The sequence below is a fragment of the Thermobia domestica genome, chromosome 18 (assembly GCF_964235325.1).
Source record: "Thermobia domestica chromosome 18, izTheDome1.hap1.1, whole genome shotgun sequence".
Classification (NCBI taxonomy): Eukaryota; Metazoa; Arthropoda; class Insecta; order Zygentoma; family Lepismatidae; genus Thermobia; species Thermobia domestica.
Window position 1 is genome coordinate 119324682 of NC_137471.1, and position 24115 is coordinate 119348796.

Sequence of the window (24115 nt, forward strand, 5' to 3'; positions counted from 1 at the left end):
CATCCGGACTATAGGATGCAAGTGGTTTCCTAAAATTGCGACATAATCGTTCGCAGTGATTCGTCCGTTAAGTGTGACCACAGGACCCAATGAAAGCCGTGATATGGCTGCCACAGCATCACCGAGCCGCCGCCATGTTTCACAGTTGGGCAGAGACACTGCAGATCATAAACTTCTTTAAGCGTTCTCCACACGTAAACACGGCCCGTGGTAGGGAATATTGTGAAGGATGAATCATCCGACCATTACACACGTTTCCAGTCCTCAACGGTCCAAGTTGCATGGTCGCGGCACCATTTTCGGCGTGCGAAAGCGTTATAGTCCCTGACGAGTGGTTTGACCCGTGCAGCACGACCCAGTAAGTTCATGTAATGTAATTCGCGGCCGACTGTGATTTTCGAAACAGGGTAGGGGAGGTGCTGATTCAGTTCCTCCGTCACTTGCCCTGCAGTGGCATGACGGTTCTGCGTGACAATGCGCTTTAATACCTGGTGTGACCTGTCACTCATGATTTTCTTCCGCCCGTTGTTCCGTTTCCCCAATGTGGTTTTCCCGTGTCTTGTGTAGGCCGTCATCACCTTCGACACTGTCCCACGCGACACACCTAGCACAGTAGCAACTGCCGTCACATTCACTCCAAATAACTGCGCACCAACAATTTGCCCTCTTTGAAAATCTGAGAGATCTCCCATTTTACACTAGTGGCCCCGCGTAGCGTAGTCGCTAACGCTCTCGCCTTCGGTGCGAGCGGTCCCGGGTTCGATTCCCGGTGGGGTCACTCGGTCGAAAAAGTGTAACACGCTTTTTCAGGCCAGCCACCCTGAATGAGGTTTTCCTGGCTTTTCCTCATTCACATCAGGAAATGCCGAGCTGGTACCTGACTTATAGATCCCAGGCCGCCTCCTTCCCTCCCCAATCCTTTTTTCCTTCCCTTTCCCCGGATTGTGTGCTCGCCGAGGGAGGTCATCCCTCAAATCGTGACGGGCCAAATGGCCTTAGATTCCGAAAGCCCAGAAATCTAAATCCTAAATCCCAAATCTCATTTTACACTACATCCGTCTGCTGCAGCCAATGGACACTGCTGTTCCACTTGGCCTGGCGTAGTATGGAGACCGACCTAACACACCACCACCAGCGGTCCGGCATTGCGGCGCCACGACACCACTGCCACCCCATACATCTGACGTGTTGCCAACTACAGATGTTTCCATTTTTCTGTTCACCATATGTTAAGTGTGGTGATCATTTCTCTTCAATAATTTTCTTTTTAATAGTTTTCTAATATATAAGTATAGTGTCGTTTAATCCAATGTGTTTCCGTTGTGTATGTAAATGATGTTTTTGTGCATTATCATCGGGATAACTGTTTGATTGGCCATGAGGTTTTCGAGACGAGACATCCACTCTTCTCCGCGTCTAACGCTCATCTCGTCATTGACACCGACGATCAATTTGGAAACAATTTTGTAATCCCTAATTGAGGGGTTTCTTCAAGGTCCTACCCAGGTAAGTCCAGGTCCCAGGAGAATATTTATTAGCAGGACCACGGAGACCGACGTAGGACAGACTACGATCAGGCGATTACAAATAAGTGTACCGGAAAAGTGACCCGATACACTTAGACGGTTACATCGATCACTGCCCTAGATCCACCTGTAATGTAGACTCCCTACTAACAGTGATGTTAAATTCAAATTTAAAGAACCAGCAAAATTTACCTACTTCAGGATTTTAACAATTTCATTGTAGCTATAGTGTACTGTTTCTCCATCATTTAATTAGTCAATACTGGAACCTGTTTCATATCACGCTTTAGAGTATGTTTCGAACAGAATTTGCAAATATTTTTCTCTTAAAGTGATTTTGGAAGTTAGTGGAACAACTATCAGTATTAAAGAAGCAATGTTTACTTGCATATTTCAACTTCTTCACCACGTATAACCTCATATTTATAGTCAATATAAAATCAAACTTTTCATTTAGTGAATGTGTAATATATACACAAGAAACATAACGTGCACATCACCACGTTTATACAGTGAACTGTGAGATGAGGCTGACAATGGCAGTTGTTGTCGTCAGCGCCCCCTGTCGTTAACATCAGGCCAGTTGACGAATTAATGTTAGACGAAAGGAAATTTTAAGCGATTTACCGAAAATATCATCACGAGCTACTAATAGCTGACCTGCGAAGGCTTGGCCATCACTGCTGTAGATAAACATCTATTATATACTCACTACTGCCAAAGATGCAAAACTCAAATTTAAAAACCCACCAAAATTTACCTTGTTTAGGATTCTGACAATAGTATTTTCCTTATTGTTATTTCATTTGTCCATCCGGAACGGTAGGTTTCTCCAACATATGTTAAGTGTAGCTAAGGTTAGTAACACATAGGTTTAGAATTATTGTATTAAATCATTAAAACAAACTTATTATTAAATCCAGATTCACTATGCAATAAGTAGTAATTAGTAAATTAAGTTAGCCTTGACATTAATTGAAAGAGGGTGGGTAGAAATGCTTCCTCCTCCTTTTCTGCAAAAAGGGAAAAATGAATTGTTCTATATTGTTCTCGTATTTCTAGTGAGGAATTAACACTCATAGTATATGAAAAGTAGTTAAGAAATAAATTATACGGGTATATCATGAGAGGAGTATACAGTATCACTTAATAATTACAATGCACTTACCCTTATGCATTCTTTTTGCAATCCTTTGTCTATTTCTTTTCGAATATTTATGACCTTTCAACACTTCTCTTTAGTCTAGCATCTAATAGTCATCACGTTATGTGTTATAATCTCCCTGAAAGATCAGAAAAGCAATCGCTTTTCCCTACAGGAAAGCAATCTTGAGAAATGTCGTTGCATCTGCTTTAAACATGTATTTTCAATGCACGTTGTTCAGCACAAATGCACTCTCTGGGTTATGTGACCAAAAACACATTGATATGAATTTTACGCTTAGCATATGTCAATTTTAATATGATCTTTTTATTCCATTTAAATAAAACTATTTTAGTTCGTATTTTATTGTCAAGAGACCCAGAAAATATGGATGAATGGAATTTATTTTATCTAAGGCGTTATATATCTGTGAAAATTTGTGCTACTTTTCTAGTAGTATAGTTCTAAAGTGTGATATTCTCAGAAAGTAACCCACTAACTACAGAGATACTTGTAAAAGGCACTCCAGAAATGTTCCGATCCTCTTTTAGCCACCATTAGTTTTAACTCGTAAAACTCGAGCATCTAGGATGTTGAATGGTTTGGTTATTTTCGTAAATATACCAATTGAATCATATTATTTTTTTAAAAATCAGAATCACGCACAAGTGGAAATATAATGCTATAGTAATCAGGTTTACTTTCAGTATACTGCAGAATTGGATATTTTCCTCGAGGGCTTCTACCGGTCGTATTATTCATATTGTATCCGAGAATAGATATTTAAGACTCTTTGAACAAATTTTACCCATCCCTTATAGGTACCATGCTCAAGGCAGAATGTCAAGCAAATTTGTCTTCTTTCGTTTAACACTGCTTTGAATACTGTCGAATGAAATAAATTTTCCTATTGCTTTTAATCTTTTACATCAGCATTACTTATCTATTTATTGGTCTTCTAAGTTTCTCACTTTATAATTGAGAAAGATGTTCTCCTTCTAATGTATATGCACCAATTGCTATTAGCAAATCTACAGTATCTATACTATCTACAGTAGCAAATCTATAGAATCTACAAGACTTCCGTTCTTCTTATTACTTTCTTGTCGATGAAGGGACTGAATCGTCCATTTCGATATTCATGTTGGAATTCACATTGAATTAGATTTTCTACATTTATAATTTGTGTTCCGCGCCATGTAACTAAACTTGATTTTATGCTCAGTTGGCAACACCGCATCAACACCGCATTATTTTATATGTCTGTGGGTACAATGTTTGTGTAGTATACTGTTGTTAAATGCCATTTTCTTTACTTTAACCATTTTGAAGTTTTATATGTGTCCGTAGATTTTTTGCATTGTTATCTTCACATTATTCTCGAAGCCGCTTTCCTCTGTACCTCCTGTATTTCTTTATGTCGGCCAGTAAAAATTTGGATTTCTCACTTTTCTTCACTCCTCTATCGTTTGCGCATTGTTTAATTTGGCGACGCAATTATCAATATAAGATGTTCCCTTGTTAGACTGACAGACGATTCATATTAACAATACTCTTTAAATAATTATACCTTAAAAAGGTAACCAAGAAGTGACTATCTGTACTCACCTATTCCACTTATGTTCGAGTACTTCGTCTTTGAAACTAGGGTATTTAACCAAATTATGCGAACACAATACACAAATTTGAAACAAATATATTTACAACTATTGTTTCCAATAGAAGAATAAGATTAAAGATATATTATTTTCCTCGGACACTGAATCCATGTCAAAAACACATCGCTTGCTCTCTGTTTTTGCTTTGTTCTACGGATTCTGCATTAAAACAGAAAGTAATGATTCGTGTCCATCACTTTCGGTTAGAATAAGAAATAAAATGAGAGGTGTACTTTATTTTTATGGTACCAGATGCATATAGAAAATCAAATGGTTACTATCTGTTTCAAGCTTGTTAGTTATGAGAGCTGTGTCGTAAGTGTAATGTGTAAATTTAGATAAATTCCGATCTCTACAAAGACGAAAACGTAGACAAAACGTAGACGTACGTATGAGTATCCTTTGCAGCCTTAATATGTGGTAGTGATATTGTGAAGATATGTGAAGATCGCTGAGGAATATCAACATGTCATGATCTTTTCAATCCCAGAAATTGGTTCTTTTTGTTTTACAGCCCTCCCACAGGGTCTTATCATTAGTTCCATTGGTTTAAACAGATTAGTGAAAATGACAATGGAAGGATTAGAATCTGAACAAGTTTTGGGTACCTTGATGTTTTTTTCTGGGGTGAAAACACTTTTAAGGACCTTATTAATCTCACCAAGAAGTTATTTCTACGAATTAGAGATCGTGGTCTTAAACTTGCACCAAAAATGAAAATTGGCTTATTTTCATTAACATTTTTGCGATACGATGTTTCGTGCGATGGCTTAAGAATTCCCAAAAGAAAAACTGACTCCACTAGTAGTTATGAAATTCCGAAGACGAGAGAACACGTGAAAAGTTTCCTAGGATTAGCTAGCTTTGTAAGACAACTTTTTTACCTAATTTTGCTGAAATCATGGAGCCTTTGTACTTGCTTCTCAGGAAGGATGTACAATTTAAGACGACATAAAAACAAGATTGTTTTATAAAATTAAAGACCATATCATAAAATCACCATATTTAATGCATTATAATCCGAAACACAGTGTATACTTGTGTGATACATCAATGCGCGGTCTGGCTACCGTGCTCAAGCAAACTATAAGTTCTCCAGATGACCTAGAGTTAGCACCCATTGCTTATTGTAGTCGTAGCTTAAGTAAAAATGTAAAATCCAGACATCCTTATGAATTTCAACTTTTGAGCATTATATATGAATTTCGATTCTTTCGTTATTTTTTATTAGGAAGTCATTTTTCCTTGAAAACAGATTGTATGAGATTATTGTTTCTGAAACAGACAAAAAATGTAGCTAAATTTGCAAGGTGGTTTAGTTTTATTAAACAATATAATTTTAGTGTGACACATGTATCTGGGTTGTCTAACGTAGAGGCTGATACTCTTTCACGTTTCTCTCGTGTCCACCGGGACATTTCTGACGAGCAGCAGAATGAGGAAGATCCTCAAGTATTTTATTCCACTGTTACTAAGTGTAAAAGTATGTTCAGTGACGAGCCTTCTCTTAGAGATGAACAAATGAAGGATCAGGTTTCTAAGGATAGTTTTGATTATTAGAAAAGAAAGAAAAGAAAAATCCGAAAACAGAAAGACAAGCATTTTATTTCATGGTTAAAGAAAGAATTTTGTATAGAAAACAAAAATATCAAGTGGTATGAATTTTTTAGTTGCTGTACTTGTTTCTTTGCGCTATAGATTTTTTGATGCGGCTCATACTTCTGCCATTGGTTCAAGTCACGGAGGTTTTTCTAAGACATATGCCCTCTTAGTAAAATCTGTGTATTTGCCTATTATGAAACAATACATCTATTAGAAATGCAAGGAATGTTCAATTTGTCAGACAAGCAAAACAAAGCTTTTTCTGCTTATGGTACGTTGCAAACGTGTCCCCAGGTGCTGCCCTTCTATCGCCTTGTCATTGATATCGGAGGGGCGTACTCTCCAATTAATATTTTGAGACGTAAGTATTTGATTGTCGTTATTGATGCTGCTACCCGTTGTAATATTTGTGGTTCACTAGCAGACATAACAGTAACTAGATTTCTTTATGAAAACGTAATTTTGAAATATGATATTTTTAAAGAAAAAGACTCAACTCTTAAAGAATGTAATACATTTAGAAAACATGAGCCATGGCAAAAATTGCAAAGTGTCAGTTGGAATCTTAAAACTTGCAGTGAAAATTACTAGTGTTATCAATTTGAAAGATCGAATAGTGGACGTTTGGTGCACATTAGAAACAGTCCTAATTTCACACTGGTTAATTACAGAACAAAAGGAAGCATTTCATTGGCTTTTGGGGAAAATGTGCTACTAAAAAATAGGGTGTCACAAGTTATGGTTTTCATTTTTCAAACTTCACTTTAATTCAAAATGGCAGATTTGAAGATGGCTCAGCGAGGATACCCTTATCGTATCACTTCCTTCTATCCATAATATGCACTACCGAAGCTTTTATACACTTGTTATCATTAATACGCGGGTTAGAAGCGGATGTAAGGGACTTTCGCAAGTAGTAAGTGACCAATTAAAGGCCTGTGACATTTCCCCAAATATCTGTATCCCAATACTAGCTTCCCAGTTGTCCTCCTGGTTAAATTATAGCCCGAAAGTATGTATCATATTACCTTATTCCTATTTAAAAACTTGATTTTAATTCGAAATGGTGGTTTTCGAGATGGCTGCCATCAAGGTCATACCTATCCTACAACTTCCCCCTAGGCCTTATATGTATCTGCATGGTTGTTCTTTCATTAAGGCTCCGTTTACAAAGGTTAGCAAGGGACTTCTCCAATAATTTCTAATAACCACATCACAACACTTAAAATTATGAAAAATAGAAAACATGCACCATGGCAAAAATTTCTGTCATCACAAATAATACATATATGTCCTCTATGAGCTAGAACAATTTCATTGAAATCAGAGCCGGATAATTGGGTGATGTCCCTTGTTAGCAGAAGAAAGCAAGGGAGATAGACACAACCCTGAATTAATATTTGTATGATATCTATGTTATGTTAGTAATAAAGAAGAAATTTCTACGATTTTGACATTTTACAAGATGCATGTTATGATCCAAATGTGGATGTAAAGAAGAATGAAGTTTTCCTTTCCTGAATTATTTTGATCTGCTCCTACGATTTGTTATTAATTATTCAAAACTCACGCAGTCAGTGTATTCTTTAAAAAGGAATATACACTGTTATTACCTCTTGAGTGATTTAAGAGGTTTTTTGAATTGTAAATTTTTCATTGCATGCAGTGTATATAGTGAACTTACGTATTTCATCATGAAGATGATTTGGGATTTTTGTATGAAGAAGATTTGTGCTTTGTATGATATGCATATTTGAAGAATGGACTTGATTCTACATTTTTCTTTGGGTCCACGTTCTTTTGCTTTCATGTAAGAAGAAAGAAGATATTTTCAACATTGCATATTTTCGCTATGGATTTAGGAATATGTTTGGTGATAGTCTGTCATGTTGATTTCATTAAGTTTTTAATAGGTAGTGCAGAGGGCTATAACTCTGCCATTACGACGGTCATTGTGGAACTAAATTCTTCACAGTTATTTTTTTCTAAAACCTAAAATCAACATTCTTTTGTGTTGCTACTGCGTAATACTTATTGTCATTATAGAGTTAAAATTGTATTGGTATTGGAGTTTTTATTTACTATATACAGATATGGATTACAGTTTAGTTATTACTTTTGTTTTTCTTTCCCTAATTTTTCGTCGATTTTTATTCGTTCCATTATTTTATGAAATTATTTCCCTACTCTCATATTTTTCGTGTTTTAATCAGTCATTAACTGTATTCGCTAATTTATGTGATGTTATATATAAACAATCTGTCTACAATACTCTTGTAATTTACTTGTACTCAATGAACTTTCCAGTTATGTGATGCGTACCAGTGATTTCCAGACCTACATCTTGATCTTAGTGATGCTGTGTATACAACATTGACGTTGGAGTGTTTGCATCATTTGGCCTTGACTGTTCTGCGCTCAACTATGTTAGTGTTGTCACATTTATGTTGTGCTCATCATTTCTCACCACATGATTTTTTCCATACTATATTTGCTGCTGTGACTTTTATTATGAAGAATGAATAGAACTGCAAAGATGCTCAGGTTTTTTTTTAATAGATAAACTAAAAAGTGATATTTTTAGTCTCCGATATGTTTTCATTTCCTCCTTGATTTCACAAGGGACAATGTCAAGATATATGTATTTGGACACATAACGAAACATTTTATTTCGGACTTCGGGACATTTTATTTCGAAACTCATTACACTGAAAAGCATAATTGTTCACTTAATGCTGAATCACTTTTCCATTTTTTTCTAAGTTCATTTTCTTCTCCTTCTAGGAAGTTTTCTTGCTGCCTGTCATTTGTTTCTTATACATGTAATTTCGTATTCAATAAAAGAAAGAGATTGTTATCGTGTAAGCATTTCTATCATCACCTCACTTTTGGTTAATCTATGAGCAGTTTACATCAAAACTGAAGAAATAGTCAACGACCCAGGATATTAACCCGGAAGAGACATCCAACAAAAACCTTTGAGAGATTTTTAGAGGGTGTATTCCGGATCGTATGAGAGACGATTCAACATGTAGGAGCAGGAACAACAATTCCGATTTTACAAGAAGTTCACTTTGGTCTGACTTAGAGAGCACTTTGTCTTAGCGTCGTAGTTATTAGTTGCGAGGGATAATCCGTTTAAGAGTAATTTCGACTTTGATTAGATTTAACGTACTCGCAACGCTAGTTTTCCTGCCCGGGCTTTGCAGACTCTTAACACACAACTGCCTGGACGCCCAGCTGACCGGAAAGAAGGATGGACCCGCATCAATCCAATGGGAGAATCCTCGAGAAGGCGACAACAAGATTTACAAGTAAGTGCAATTAGATTAACCAGTCCTAAATATCACTACCTTCTCACCCTTTTCAACCCCTTCGACATAACACTCTGCTTCTTTTGTACTTGTTTGATCTTATTTATATGCAACCCAGGGCAGATACTGTGCTATACGCTCTACCAAATTCAATGTTTACAAAAACACTTGCCACTTGTCAGTACTAACATCCCCAATCACACTATCTATTAGCGTATTTTCTAAGGTTTCAGACTGACAAGTGCCGATTGCACAGTATGATTGTCCGTAACTCAAGGTCTCACCGTGGCACAGAATGATGTTAATTCTGTTTTCTGTCTTTTTCAAAACACAATATTGCACAAGTACGCAAATATGAAGACTCAAATATTTTTACAACAAAAATGTTGAAAGATTTACAATAGTTGTGCAGAGAAAGATTTACAGTTATATTGGATAATTTAGTGCCCCGCGTAGCGTAGTCACTAACGTTCTTGGCTTGAACGCAAGCAGTCCCCAGGTTCAACTTCCAGTGGGGTCATTAGCTCTCAAAGTGTAAAAAGCTTTTTTTTAAGGACGGGCATCCTAAATGATTATTTTCTGGTTTTTCCTCATTCACACCAAGCAAATGTCTGGGTAGTACATGGCTTCCAGATACCATGTCACTTTCTTCGTTCACAAATAATTTCTTCCTTCCCTTTCGCACGATAGTGTGCTCGCAGACGGACGTCATCCTTCATGGGTAATGGGCTAAATGGCCAAAACTGCCGATAGCCCAGAAATCTAAACCCTATTTCCCTTATATTGGATTATTTAATTTTTAATGATTTCTTGTTTCTTAATATAAACCTGAAACAATGAACACCCTTGTCGGGTTTTATATGTTCTTTTTTTGCTTACTGCATAACTTTATCAAATGGTAAATTATCATGTGTGAAGGCTTATTATTATTGTTTTCGGAAATATTGCAGATTACTTTCATTTTATCTTTTACCCTCGGAATTAAGAGTCTTAACTACAGCTAAATTAAATTAGCGCAAATTTTGGAATTTTCTGAGAGCAATATCTTCAACACAAATAAAAATAATCGAAAAACAAACAAGTAGTGCGCTAAACAGAGAACTTTGCCGCAACTCACTTATCTGCTTTGGTGTGCCGCTATTTACAGAACCTGCAAAAAATGTTAAATCTATTAAAGCAGATAGATCAGTTATGATAACGTTATCACATGTAAAATAATATTTTCTAGTGCCCTACGTCTTTGCTTTTCAAATATTATTGTTAGTTTTGAAGATATTACCGTACAACTAAAATAGGTGATCTTTTAATTTCGTCCTGGTGAAAACCCTTAATGAAACACGCTTGGAAAGTGTATTCTTTACATCTTTGTATGTAAATTTACGGTCTGTGCCATTTCATATAATATTGCACCTGAATTTAATGCACTATAAGAAATTTCAGATATTTATTGTAAAAATACGTTAGGAAATTCAAGATAAACTTCCTAACATATTTCACTGAAAATTCAAAAACAGGTGCTTTGCATTTCACAACATTGATCACCACGATGTTAATCTAACTTAAAGGATATATTCACATAAAAATTAGTGTAAGTTGATAATTTATCAAAAATTAAAACATATCAAAATAATTTGAAATATTCTCGTTAATTGCTTTAAAGGAAATACAATTTTGTTTTAAAACGACATTTTACTACTTGGTGAAATTGTGTACTTTCTTCAGAAATTGAAACATTTCTGAATGTGAAAATGTGCACCATCTTTTGCGCTTAGTATTGCATACCAAACATACACGGGTTATCGTTAGAAATACAGAAGTGTTCCCTTTAGTTATCGAATAGTATAAAAATTTTCATTGTAGTTTTGTTTATTTAATCACCTGTGTCATTACAAAACATTTTAATCGCTTTATAAATGACTGATTCAGATTTTTTACTTTTTTTTGAGGACATATCCAGCCGTAACTTAGATTTTTTGGAGGGGCAAGTATTAATTTTTGAGGCCCGTAGAAACATCTTTTTTGCGCCTTCCAGAAAATTCGAAAATAGCCCCTTCTTTCCGGGAATGGTACCGAAACCGATACTAGTCTCAGTGTTGTCTCGATATCATCTCGATAATTCGAGACGTGACCGAGACGGGCTTTTATATACCAAGACGAGACTGAGACCGAGAGGGAGTTTTACATACCGAGATGAGACAGAGACCAAGACAAGACTTTGGTCAGTATCGAATGTCTTGGTCTCATCTCGAATATTAATACCTATTTTGCCTTTACTCAAAATATTCTAGCCCAACCTGTAGTTGGCATTGTGTTACATATTATACCGCGATTCAAAGCTAATGAAACAGGATCATGGTGGTATGTAGATTATCCCAGTACTACATACAAGGAGGAAGTAACTAAGATAAATTTTTCGAATTTAAAATTACCTTTTTGAAATAATTTTGCTTTGGTCTTGAGTGGAAACACTGTCGCTAGAGAAACAGTATCTAACTAGACGAAAATGATACGGTTCACCGAAGTTCGAAGTGAGTGTCAAGTTGTTAGCTTCATAGGAAGTCATACGAAAGCATTCCTCCTAACTCCTTACTCTAATATCATATCAAAGTTCCAACTTTCCATAGATGATAATGGTCACGAATATTAATAAATGAAAGTTCTTATGCAAAATTGGAAATACTATACCACTCCCTAAATACGATATTTCTAGAATTATAAGTGGAAACAGTAATTACTGTTCTGAAGAGCAGATAGCAGTAAAGCAAAACCCACTTGAATTGAAGTTATCGTTCAACATACTACACGAAAATATCCATTGTAATAAGGTCGTCGGACGCATAAATAATTACTTCTAATGTACACAAACTCCGGGAATCTGGTGTACTTCCCACCTTAAAGCTAACATCCGAACGACCCTGAACATACACCCCTCAGCTAGAAGACAATGTCTCCAATTTTCCACATCGATGGATGGGTTGCAGAGGACGGATGTCAATTATGCAATGGCCGCCCCGCTCCCCGAATTTTACAGCCTTTTCTTGTGAGGATGGTTGACGGACATTGTATACAGATGAAAGGCCAACTCACGCGGAGAGTTAATTCAGATAATTATAAAGGCTTTCAGCACGGTCAAAGAGCGCAGAGAAGACATCTATTGGGTAACACTGCATGTATTAACGAGCACTGCAAATTGCACTGAGGAGGATCTTTGAACATTTGCTGCACCCACACGTTGCAGGTTGAAACATATAGAGTTATGTCTCTATCTGTATGCACTAGAAGTAATCATTGTTTATGTACTACAAGTAAATATTTATGACTCCAACAACCCTATTGCAATAGTCATTTTCGTGTAGTATGCTGTACGAAAACTTCAATTCAAGTGCGTCTTGTTTTACTGCCATCTGTGTCTCAGAACTGTTATTAGAGTTCCCGCATAGAAATCTCGAGCTCTCGTATGTGAGAGAATAGAGTAGTATTTCCAATTTTGCATAAAACGTTTATTCATTAGTATTCGTGATCATTGTCGTCAATGGAAAGTTGGAACATTCGTCTGTTATTAGATTAAGCATTTAGGAAGAATGCTTTTGTATGACTTCTAATGAAGCTTACAACTTGACACCTCACCTGGATCTTCTGTGTACCGTATCATTTTCGTCTAGTTAGATACTGTTTCTCTAGCGACAGTGTTTCCACTCAAGTCCAGTGCATTTTTTTAAAAAAAGGGGAATTTTATAGCGAAATTCGAAAAAAATCCGTTCGTTACTTTCCTCTTGTATGTTGTAATAGGACAATCTGTATACCACCTGCAAGCCTCTTTCTTTAGATTTCAAACGCGGTATAATATATAACATAACGCCAACTAGAGAACCCTAACTACAGTGTGTGCTAGAATATTTCATACGAAAATAGGCAAGTCCAAAAGGCAAAATGTTAGCCTTTGCCCATGTTTTTCTGACCAACAACTTGGAAACCAAAGAACTGTGACCATAATATTATATATATATATATATATATATATATATATATATATATATATATATATATATATATACTAAATTCGTCGACTTCTAATAATACTAAATATATTCAAACTCAGCTGAATTCCAGCTTTGGTGTTTACATGAACTTTCTTTTATTGTCTGAGTGAAAAAGCCAACATCGATAGTCGGCAACTCGAGGACCAAAGTTTTCCACTCCATGATATTTCATACTGACCTTGTGTGCGTACTATAATAACCAAGATCTATGGTCATAATAACATTCCTCAATACCAGATGAGTTTAATAGATTGCGCTTTAGTGAAAGCTCTATATGTCAATAAGTTAAAACCCAGATTTTTCTAATAATAACTATCGAACCTCGCTCACCATACTATTTAACATGTGCCACAATATCGTTATCTGAAAGTGATGAAGAAGATTCAAGATCTGCACAAGAAGTCCATCAGTTCAAGTTGTCCAAATACTCCAGATGATGGTGATACCTTAAAGAGCAAGCGTACACGTAGACATTTCATTACTTCGAAAGTGGTTGCAATTTTTTTTATAAATGAAAAATTTATTCACGGATGAGCCGCTCATAATTTAACTCCTGTTGCCGAAGCATGAATCAAAATGTAGAGAGTTTGGTTATAAGTAGGTCATCTATGCGTCTTTGTCCTCAACATTTACGTCAGTTAGAAGCTACAAGCATACAAGAAGCTTTATTCGGGTGGAACTGAAAAAACAAATGCTGTCACCCCGCACAGGCATGGCGAGATGCTTCCTGGATTGACAAAGACAGAGTTCGTTGACCGATTACCGGTTATTGTTATTTTCAATGAAAGCAAAAGATTACAATGAATTCTGAAATTACTGTATGCCACCGGAGAACATCAAACGATTGCTGTGCATAACACTCTGGAAATATGTGGTCTTCTTATAAAAGTCCCAGCTCTTTGCTGGGACACAATCTCTGCAAAACTGGACGAATAAAATATCCAGGCATTTTGTTGGAAAAATTTTATAACGTGTTCATAAATATGGTACCTGCATAACAAATATAAAATATTTGTGATGCAGGCATCGTGTTCACCAACTCGTTATAAAGTTATTTTCGAGTTGAATTTCAACGGCCAATCCGGACAAAATATTTCTGTTTTTTTATCGTTTTCAAAAAAAATGGAGTGATATTGACAAAACTAAATTCAATCCCAGTATATAAGATGAATCCATTCAAGAAAAACTACACGACATATCCAGTGACATTCTACAGATTGCTATGCAGAATATAAGGAATAACTTACCTAGAGAAGACTACCTTAAACTTACTGAACTTGCTGCTATTTGTCTCGGGGAAGTTCCACTTAGTAGAATATCATTTCGAATGCCAGGAGCTTATCATCATGTCAGACGGATGGCAAAAATACATATTCCCCCAAGAGTTTACTTAACCTGTAATTAATTTTCGCTGACGAGCTGAGGAATAACGACTTCGTGATATTTGTATTTTCTTGTCAGTTTGTACATAAAGAGCTTGGCTTTAAGTTACTAATGCCGTTTAAGCTTTCCCTGAAGTCTTCGAATTCTTGAAAAGTCTTAACCATACAGCATAATTGATCCTGAAATAAGCTTTGCGATATTCAGTAAATTTTGTAATTATTTATAGTATATGTGTCCATAAAGATTTGCGTTAACATTTTTCGATAGGAAGGTGTCTACAGATACGAAAAGATTAATGGTGATAGTATTACACTGCAACATTGGAAGGAAAGAGGATCTACTATCACCTAAAATAAAGAAATTGACTGTTAAGCCAGATAATATTGAAATACTTACAAAACAAGGACTGGAAAAGTTTATCCGTTCAAGGTCCATAAAATTTTTCCATCGATTCAGTATAAATGAATTTTTTATTCCGTAATATATTTCGGTTTACGAAATGATTATTAGGTACCAATCGAGCAGAGACATTAAGAAGAGCCTGAAAGCTGTAAAGGATTCTGAAGAAAGAGAAGCGAAACTTATGGAAGAGTACAACACTAAGACAAAAACAGAAGAACAAAAACAGTTTAATATGCAGGTTGTATCTCATTACCGACGTAACTTTCGTGACTCAAATAGTCAGTGGCCAAACAGTTTTAAAGTTTTTGAAATGTAGTGAGTTTCTTCCTTTGTATCATTGTGCTAGTATACATTCAAATGTTTTGTAGCTTTTTGGAAAGACCGGAAACGGAAATTCCCTGAAACAGTCTGAAAAGAGAAATAAATAGCAATAGATGCTAAAAACTATTCCATGTGTTAGTCCCGAAATAAGAAGGTAGATTCATAGTAGTAAATTACCTTCTGTCGCTAATCAAAATATATTTCATAGTAAGGAAATTATCATAAAGAATTTGCCTTGTCCTGTAAAATAAAATGTTCATTCCGTGCTAATCGAAAACGAAAATTTTGCCAAAATTCAAACTATTTATAAAGAAAAAAGTAAACGTTAAACGACTCCATGCATCAAACTGTAGAAGACCAATGTTAAAACACTATAATAATGTAAATATAAACATGTTTTCCTTTCATACTTTTCATAGAATTAATATTATAAAAGATTTTCAAATAATCGATGTTAGTCGAATTTAATTACTTTTAATTTTCACTAAAATGATCATTGGATGAGAAACAATTAACTTATGAAACTGCTTAACATCCGTCATGTGCAGTGCATCCGGTTCTATGCACTGATTTAGCTTTTACGCCGTATAGTTTATAAATATCAAAAACTATTGGCGATATTGTGCTGCGTACAATAGGCTCCAAAATCTCCTTCCCAAAATTGCGGATAACAAATTTCATCAAAATGCATCGATTATTACGGACGCTATATTTTTTTTAAAAAAGTGAGCAATTATGGAAAGTCCTGACATGAGACTGATTGCAATATTTCACAGTAGTAGTAGTAGTAGTAGTAGTAGTAGTAGTAGTAGCAGTAGTAGTAGTAGTGGTAGTAGTAGTAGTAGCAGTAGTATAAGCAGTAGTAGTATAAGTAGTAGTAGTATTTCATTAAATAAACCTAGTAACTTGATTACACAATACTCAATACCTGACAAATTGAAGTACGCAGTATCAGTCAGAGAATGGCTTCGTAATTCTTTTCTATATATACATATACTCGCATCCATACCAATAATAATCTTCGGGATTTTCGTTTAATGTATATCTCAGCAAATCACATCCTTTATTTTCAGACCTGATCTACACTGTAGAAGATCTATGTCAAGGAAAGACGTAATCAGTGTTAATCAGAAGCCTGCCATCAATTCAAAATGTATACTGCAATACTTATCGCAATACCGAAGTATATCATCTCTTATTGCATACCTAATCTGATAACTTTAATAACATTATGGGTATGAAGATGAAGTCATGTTGGGACGCTTCGGTGTTATAAAGGTAGCGGGACCCTCAAACCTAAAAAATAAGTTATCATTGTGTTTGACATGTTTTAGATTAAAAATACCCAATAATTACTCAGTAAATTTTATTTAGTCCACTTCAGAGTGAAAATAAGGTTTTAGCAATATCTTGTTTCACTCCGATTCTTTATCTGCTAAAATCTTTAACTTCGTTGAATTCGATTATATCAGAATATCACACGTATGTAAATCAAAAACAAAATATATGAGTTCGTCTTCTTTTATTTTTAAATTATTTTCAGAGAACTAGTGAGTTAAAGAGTGTCCATGGCCTACTTATAATAATTCTTTAAAATGAACTTATGTACAGATGTATAATCCAGATACAACTCTCAAAAATAATTAAAGTTAACTGTTTCCAACAAACTTTTATAACATTAAAATGAATTGAGGATTGTACTTCACGCCATAGAGTTAGCTGCTGTAACCTACTAGGTGGGGTACTACAACCGGCAGCTTTGTCTATAAACTCATTAATAAATTCTTCAGATAGGTTTTGATTAAACGATACTTCTCTCCAATGAACTCTGTCTGCAAATTCTCTTTTAAAGTCTACTGATAAGTTTTGTCTTCCCGAAATAAGTGAAATTTCATAAAACCGAAATGTCGGTTTTGAAAACCGCTTTTGCGGTTTCGGTTTTGAAAACCGACCGCTTTTGCGGTTTCGGTTTTGAAAACTTTTGCGGTTTCGGGTTTCAAAAATCGAAAACCGCAAATGTCACAAAAATTCGACAGCACTAGTTAAAATCTGGATTATCAGTAGAATAAATATCCATAGACCTAAAAAGATAAGAAATAGTGATAAAGTCGTTTCCGAATTGGATTCAGCATCCAAATAAGTTTCACATCTTTTCAAACTAAAAAGGGAAGAAATGTCCGATTTCAGCATTGACTGTGATAGTACAAAGTCAGAAACAGATAGCGACAAAGTTTTATGGTATGGAATTAGTAGCTAGTTGATAAATGTAATAGGACAGTAGTAGAAATATACTAAAGGTAACGTTTTTAATAAACATGTCCATAATGTAAAAACTATCAGAGATACAAAGGTATGGTGTCAATGTCGTAAGAATAAGTTACACTCGACTTTCATTCATCTTCTTAAACCAGAAGTGGTAAAATTCAAAAACTTTCTCTTCCAAATTCAATCGTTGCAAAGAAGAAACATTAATACTTTGTGAGCTTTAAGTTTGGTTGGTTCGAACATAGGGTACTTTTACAGTAAAATGACATAGGAAGAATAAAACTTACTCTCTGAGATGAAATCCGAACCACCGTATGCGTAAAAAAAAATTGCTTATATTTGCCCAGGAGAAAGTTGTATGTTTTTATATTCAATGTTTTGTTGATTCTATATTTCCATTTTCAGCACAAACTAACCTACAGTATATTACAATTAAGTACAAACATTGGAGTAAAATACGTGTGAAGACGGCGCTCCCTTCTGGAAATCCCGTTAATTTCTCATATACGTATTGTTAACAGCAGCACTGTGAACTGTTTTTTAGTTCTCTTTTGTAATTTCTCTAGTCAAAGAATGTAGCCACTGTGTCGATGCATGATGGAACCAGGTCAGTGGAAGATCATGCACTGTTACTAATGCATGTCGTAAATAAGAGCGTGACACTCACGTGTATACCAACATTATGGTACCAGATAGGTAGAAAAATCAAGGGTTGTCATCTTTTTCCTTAATCTAACAAACAATTTGCTGTAACTGATTATTACAAATAATATTTTATAATTTTCATAAAATGATTCATAAGTGCACTACCGGGTTCAAGAATTTTAACAGGTCTCGTTTGTAAATAGTCCAAAATATTTATCGATTCTAACATTGCTCAAGGGGTCTTATAGGTCAAACGGTTCAATGGTGCCATAGCGGCCACGGGTCAAACGAGCCATATAGGGAAAAGGCACAAACGATCATGAGCTGGTATTCGATCAGATAAAACCGAATATATCGGGTACTCGAAACCAAAAAATTATACTACATAGCCTACTATTAATTTTTCTGAATGGGATTGAATTAACCGTTAACTACTCTTGTGAAAAGGTTACTTAATTAGTCAAGTGCGGAATTTTGTTCCGCATAATAACTACATAGTAAAACTAGTGCAATATTTGTTTCTTTTTAATTTTTTTATTTAATTTTAGGTTAAAATATTTGTTTTAATATGCGTCTTAATTTATTTTATGCTATTAAAGATTTAAACTAATATCAAAATACGTTAGACATAAACACCTAACAATGAAGAAACTATTCTGCTTTTTCTCAAATAACAAGTATAATAACATTTGTAGTTGTACCTGATAAGAAATATAGTGTTTATGTATTTTAAATCGTTCTTATAAATTATGCTCTTGCCTCTCGGTTTACATATCCCTACTACTTACATATCCTCGTCTTCAAGTTCCTCCACTCTATCTTGATGAACACATTATTTGGTATATGTGACAGTTTCTTTATGCACACCGCACACAAATTTTTGACACTTGGCACAACAATATTTGGTCTTCCTCTTTTCTTTCCTCGTGCAGAAAGCACAACGCCCTGAAATTGGAACTGGATCAGACACAGTAGACGGATCTTCTGGTATTCCTGGATACTTATGGATATTTGATTTTAATTTTCTGGGGAGATATTGCAGACTTACTCTTGCCTTCATGTTGTCCAATCAAAGATCTTTAGCTAAGACTTTCAGAAAATCTTTCCTGTTCATGTTACTCTGTGTTGGACTGAAAAAATATGAAGCTGTTTATACCGGAGATATTCATCAAAGCAAAGAAGACAGCTAGTGGCCATCTATTAGTTCTTCTAGATACAGAATATGTAGCTTTCATTTGGTCTAGCGTATCTACACCTCCTTTTGTTACATTGTAAAAAGTTAACATTTCTGGCTTTTTGGTTTCTCCGGAAGATTAATCAATATCATCAGAAAAGTGCATGGAAGAGATAAGAGTAACCACTCGATTTTTCTTCGATACATACGAAAATAGAGTCATATTTTCACCGTAACGAAACAAACTACTGTATTCCTCACGTCGCTTGCCTTCAGTACATATTGCAGAGGATTTCTCTTTTTTTCTTCCGCAGAGTGGTAACTAGAGACAGTACAAGTTTTTGTAGTTCTTTAGAAAGTGGTATGGAACTAAACCAGTTGTCAGTAGCGACATTAGTTTCTGTTCCGGCTATAGAGTCTACTAGCCTAAGTAATAGTTGATGGGTCTGTTGTCTGTCTGAAATGGTCCATCGGGCTGCTGACCAACATATACCTCCATGTTGAGAGCATAAAACACTCTTGCATCCCACAAAGAAATGTTTTGATTCCATACTTAGCTGGTTTTGACTTCATATAAACACGGAAGGTGCATCGTCCTCGAAAAGGCTCATGAATTTCGTCAATTGTGGTATATTCCCCAACTGAATAGCAATTTTTGCAGTGCAAGTTGAATTTTTGAAAAATATCTCGAAGAGGCGCAAACTTGTCATCCTTTCGTAACTGTCAACTTTGTTATCGAAACTAAGAGCTTGTAGAAGAAATCTCAGTCATCTAAGAGACATTGTTGCTGGGCAGAATTCAATTCCAGCCCCATCCTTTGCATAGAGATCGTCCAGATTAGCATGAGATGACTTCAGTCTTCCTGCAAGATATAGAAGGCCCAGCAAGGCCTTTACTTCTGTTATATTAGTATTTTGAACACCTCTTTATCTGCTATAGGCGTCCCTCTGTGTTTTAATCCACTGGTTTGCAAATTCAACGTTTCTCTCCAGCATAGACGTACTAAAGAACAAACTCCAACATTCGCTCGGCGTTTTCGCTTCTTTAGCATGTCCTTTGACTCCTGGTAAACAGGTCAAAATATTCTGACTTCTTCTTCGTATATTTTGCCCTGGAGCATGTGCGTACCATTTAGTGACATTGTACTTTCCTAGAGGATATAGTACCCGTGCAGTAGTATTTGAGAGTGGATCTGCATGATCTGCTTGAGGCAACACTTCACCTTTTTCTGCTGATTCTTCACTGGCAGAGATATGGTCGCTTTCTTCAATGATATCTTCTTCATCGTCATCTTCCATATCCGTAAATTGTCGTCTTCAGCCAGAACTTTCAGCAACATGTTTCTAATTCTGTCCACATCACGTGCATGAAAGAAAGGACTGACTCTCTTCGCTATGTATTTATTTTCAGAGCGCACAATCCACATATGAACCGCTTATAAGTTCAGTTAATTAAAAATGAACTGCACCTGAAAATATATTTTTGTAAAGTAAATTTAAAAGTAGTGGTGTTGGTGCTTGCTTGTAGTCACCGAATCGCTTAATTGTTGCCGCCTACAAAATAAACTGAAAGAAAGCGTAAAATTTGTAAGAGAAAAAAGGTAACTTATTTAGTTGCGCGTGGAACGTGGCTCCGCAAAATGCATCACTCCAAAATAAATATTAAAATTATTCACTTGTGGTTTCGGCAACAATTCAAATATGCAATGTATATTTGCATGCAATGTATTTCAAATGCATTTCTTTACAATATGCAATACAATATGCAATGTATTTCAAATATGTATGTATTCAACAATACAATTCAAATATATTAATCATGAAACTTTAAAAGGCAGCTAGACAAAAGTTCAAAAGCATAGGATCGAAAGTAAGGAAAACAAAAAGAAAAATGTAAAAGTGCGGGACAAAATTCCGCATGCGACTAATTAAGGGTTAACATTTATCCTTATGTTGAATTTGAAACTCATTATAGGCATAAATTTTGCTACTGATTCCTATTGCAAAAGAACATAAGACAACATTATGCATCTGTGTTTTTCATGGCCAGCAATGTAAGTATCAGCTTATTTGAAAAAACATTAATGGAAATCCTGGTAGACTCCCATAATGAAAATAGTTGTAAAACTTGTCATTAAAAAATGAAATGAAATGTTTGAGTTTTACGTCCCACAGATTTGCCGGTGCGGCTAAAGGAGACGGTGATGATGAGTAATGTATGAAATGGTGGAATGAAGAAAGTGGGAGGAAACGGGAGAGCCCCTAGGAAATCCAAGCACACTGTGCTTGTCCACCACAAAGTTCACTTGGCGGGGGCTGAGATCGAACCCGGGATCCCAAGCACCAGAAGTGAACGCTCTACCACTGAGCCACAGCGGGCCAAAACTTGTCATGAGTGTAGAGATTTTATTAAATGGCTTATTGATGTTTAGTAGGTGGCAGTAAATGCACTTAAAAGTTTCATCTTCTTTAACTTTCCGGGAAATTAATTTTAAGTGTAAATTACTAGTACAAAACTTTAAGTAACTACGTAAATACTTGAAAGATCTTTGGTTCTGTCCTCTTCTGTAAAAGAAACACACATTGAACAAAACTTAACAAGAATAAATACAAGACAGTGCAATTTCGGTACAAATATTTAATGTTGCATTTCTAGACTGAAATCTAAGAGTGTGCAGTCTTGTTCTTATTATGTACAATGTTGTATCATACATAAAAACCGCATGTTGCATCACTAGATATTCTTAATATAAATTATCTGTATTTAGAATTTGTTAGGGTCGTTCACGTTGCATAATAGTAAACTTGAACAATATAACTCAGCTTCACAGCCTTTTCAAGCTGAAAACAGACCTAGAAAATGTTCATTTTAGCCATTCTACACTAGCGATATAGTACAACGCTTCTCGAACATATGTGGTGATACGTTTGATGTTTACTAATATCCTTTGTCAGAAAGATCCACCAAGATAAGCGAGGACATAATAAAGGCGTTGATTATTTCAAATACACTTTACACGAAACGAAAGATTGCCATAATATTGAATACTGATTATTCAAGAATTCGTATTACGCGAAGAATCTATAATAAGAAATTAAATTCAATTTTCGTGTTATTCTTCAGCTCAAATTAATCAATTGCGACACGTATGAATACGAGGGTCATTGCTAACGTCATAGCAACTATTTTCTTTTTCACGAATATAGTAAAGAATAAAAAATTCTGAAATATGCAAGTGGAAATCATTATGTGGGGACATGAATGAACAGGCACACTGCAATAAACAAGCAAGTCAGGGAAAATACAAAAACTTTAGTTTCAAACATATTTTATTGTCAATTGCAAAAGTACGTGATAGTATATCACAAACTACGTTCATTCCGTGGCATCAGGAGTTTTCCCAAGAATCCACAATTTGGCAGGCTATCATGACATAGTTGCTTTACGTGACGCTAGACGACATACCTTTTCAGAAGAAAGAAGCGCGAAGAGAGACCAAAGAGTGAGTTACGGTACCCTTCACGATGCAAGTTATCCAACTTAAACAGTGCTCTTGCGCGTAAATTGAACTTTTCGGGGAAGGAATGCTTGAAAATGCCACGAGTAGCTTGTGGAAGCGTTAGGAAATGCTGCTCTACCGTTCGGAGTGGCGCTCCGTGAGTAGATGGATTCGGTCGTGTCAGAGCTGCAACGGTTGACATGCGTAGGTCCGGACGGCCCGAAGGCGTGCGTACATACTATGCTTCTACACTGATCGCCCAGTGTATGAATTACGAAGGACGATGGGCGCTGCAGGAACTATAGCGCCAGATTATTATTAGGAAAACAACAATCAACAGGATTTTACGCGACAAACTATACATTCGTAAATTTGGTGCAAAGTGGGTGCCTCATGTAATAAGGGAAGTGGAAATGTAGACACGCTACGAAACTTGTGTTGTGCAACAAACGCGTTACGAGGAAGAAGATGACACTAGATTTTGAGAATCGTTGCCATGCATGAATCTTGCGACATAGCCTATGAAGCAGTAATGAAACGATAGTCCGGGGATTGGCGCCTTCCAGGTTTAGCATCCAGGCATACAATTCCTCAGTATCCCACTCGTGTCAAGTTAATGATCAACCTAGCCTGTGATATTAAAGGAGTGATTTTGTACCATTTTGTACCACATGGACAAACTGTTAATTAACTATACTCCTGACGCACTTTCCTACAACGACACATAGACGGGCAATTCAAAGTAAAACAGATTTGAAAAGATAACTTTCTTCGTCTTCTTTTCTCATGTTATCTTTATGGTGGGTTGTATGTTCATGCATCTCCCAACATATAATTTTTACATACGAACTAAAGTTTCATTTGCCTATTTTAGAATTTTTAATACGTTGCTATTTTTTAGAAAAAAGTTGCCATGACTTTTGCACTGACTCTCGTATTTTCGACACGATTATTGAACATTAAAAAAATTTCAATTTCAAATGTTCCTGGTAACTGCTTTTGAGAAACGGATTATTTTTTCAACTTGCTATCTAAATGTCTGTATGGTCTAGCTATCTACACCAGATCTTTGTTTTACGTGAACTGCATTCAATTTCGGTTGGAAGAGCATTGAAATTTTAACACCTTATGGAAGATAACCT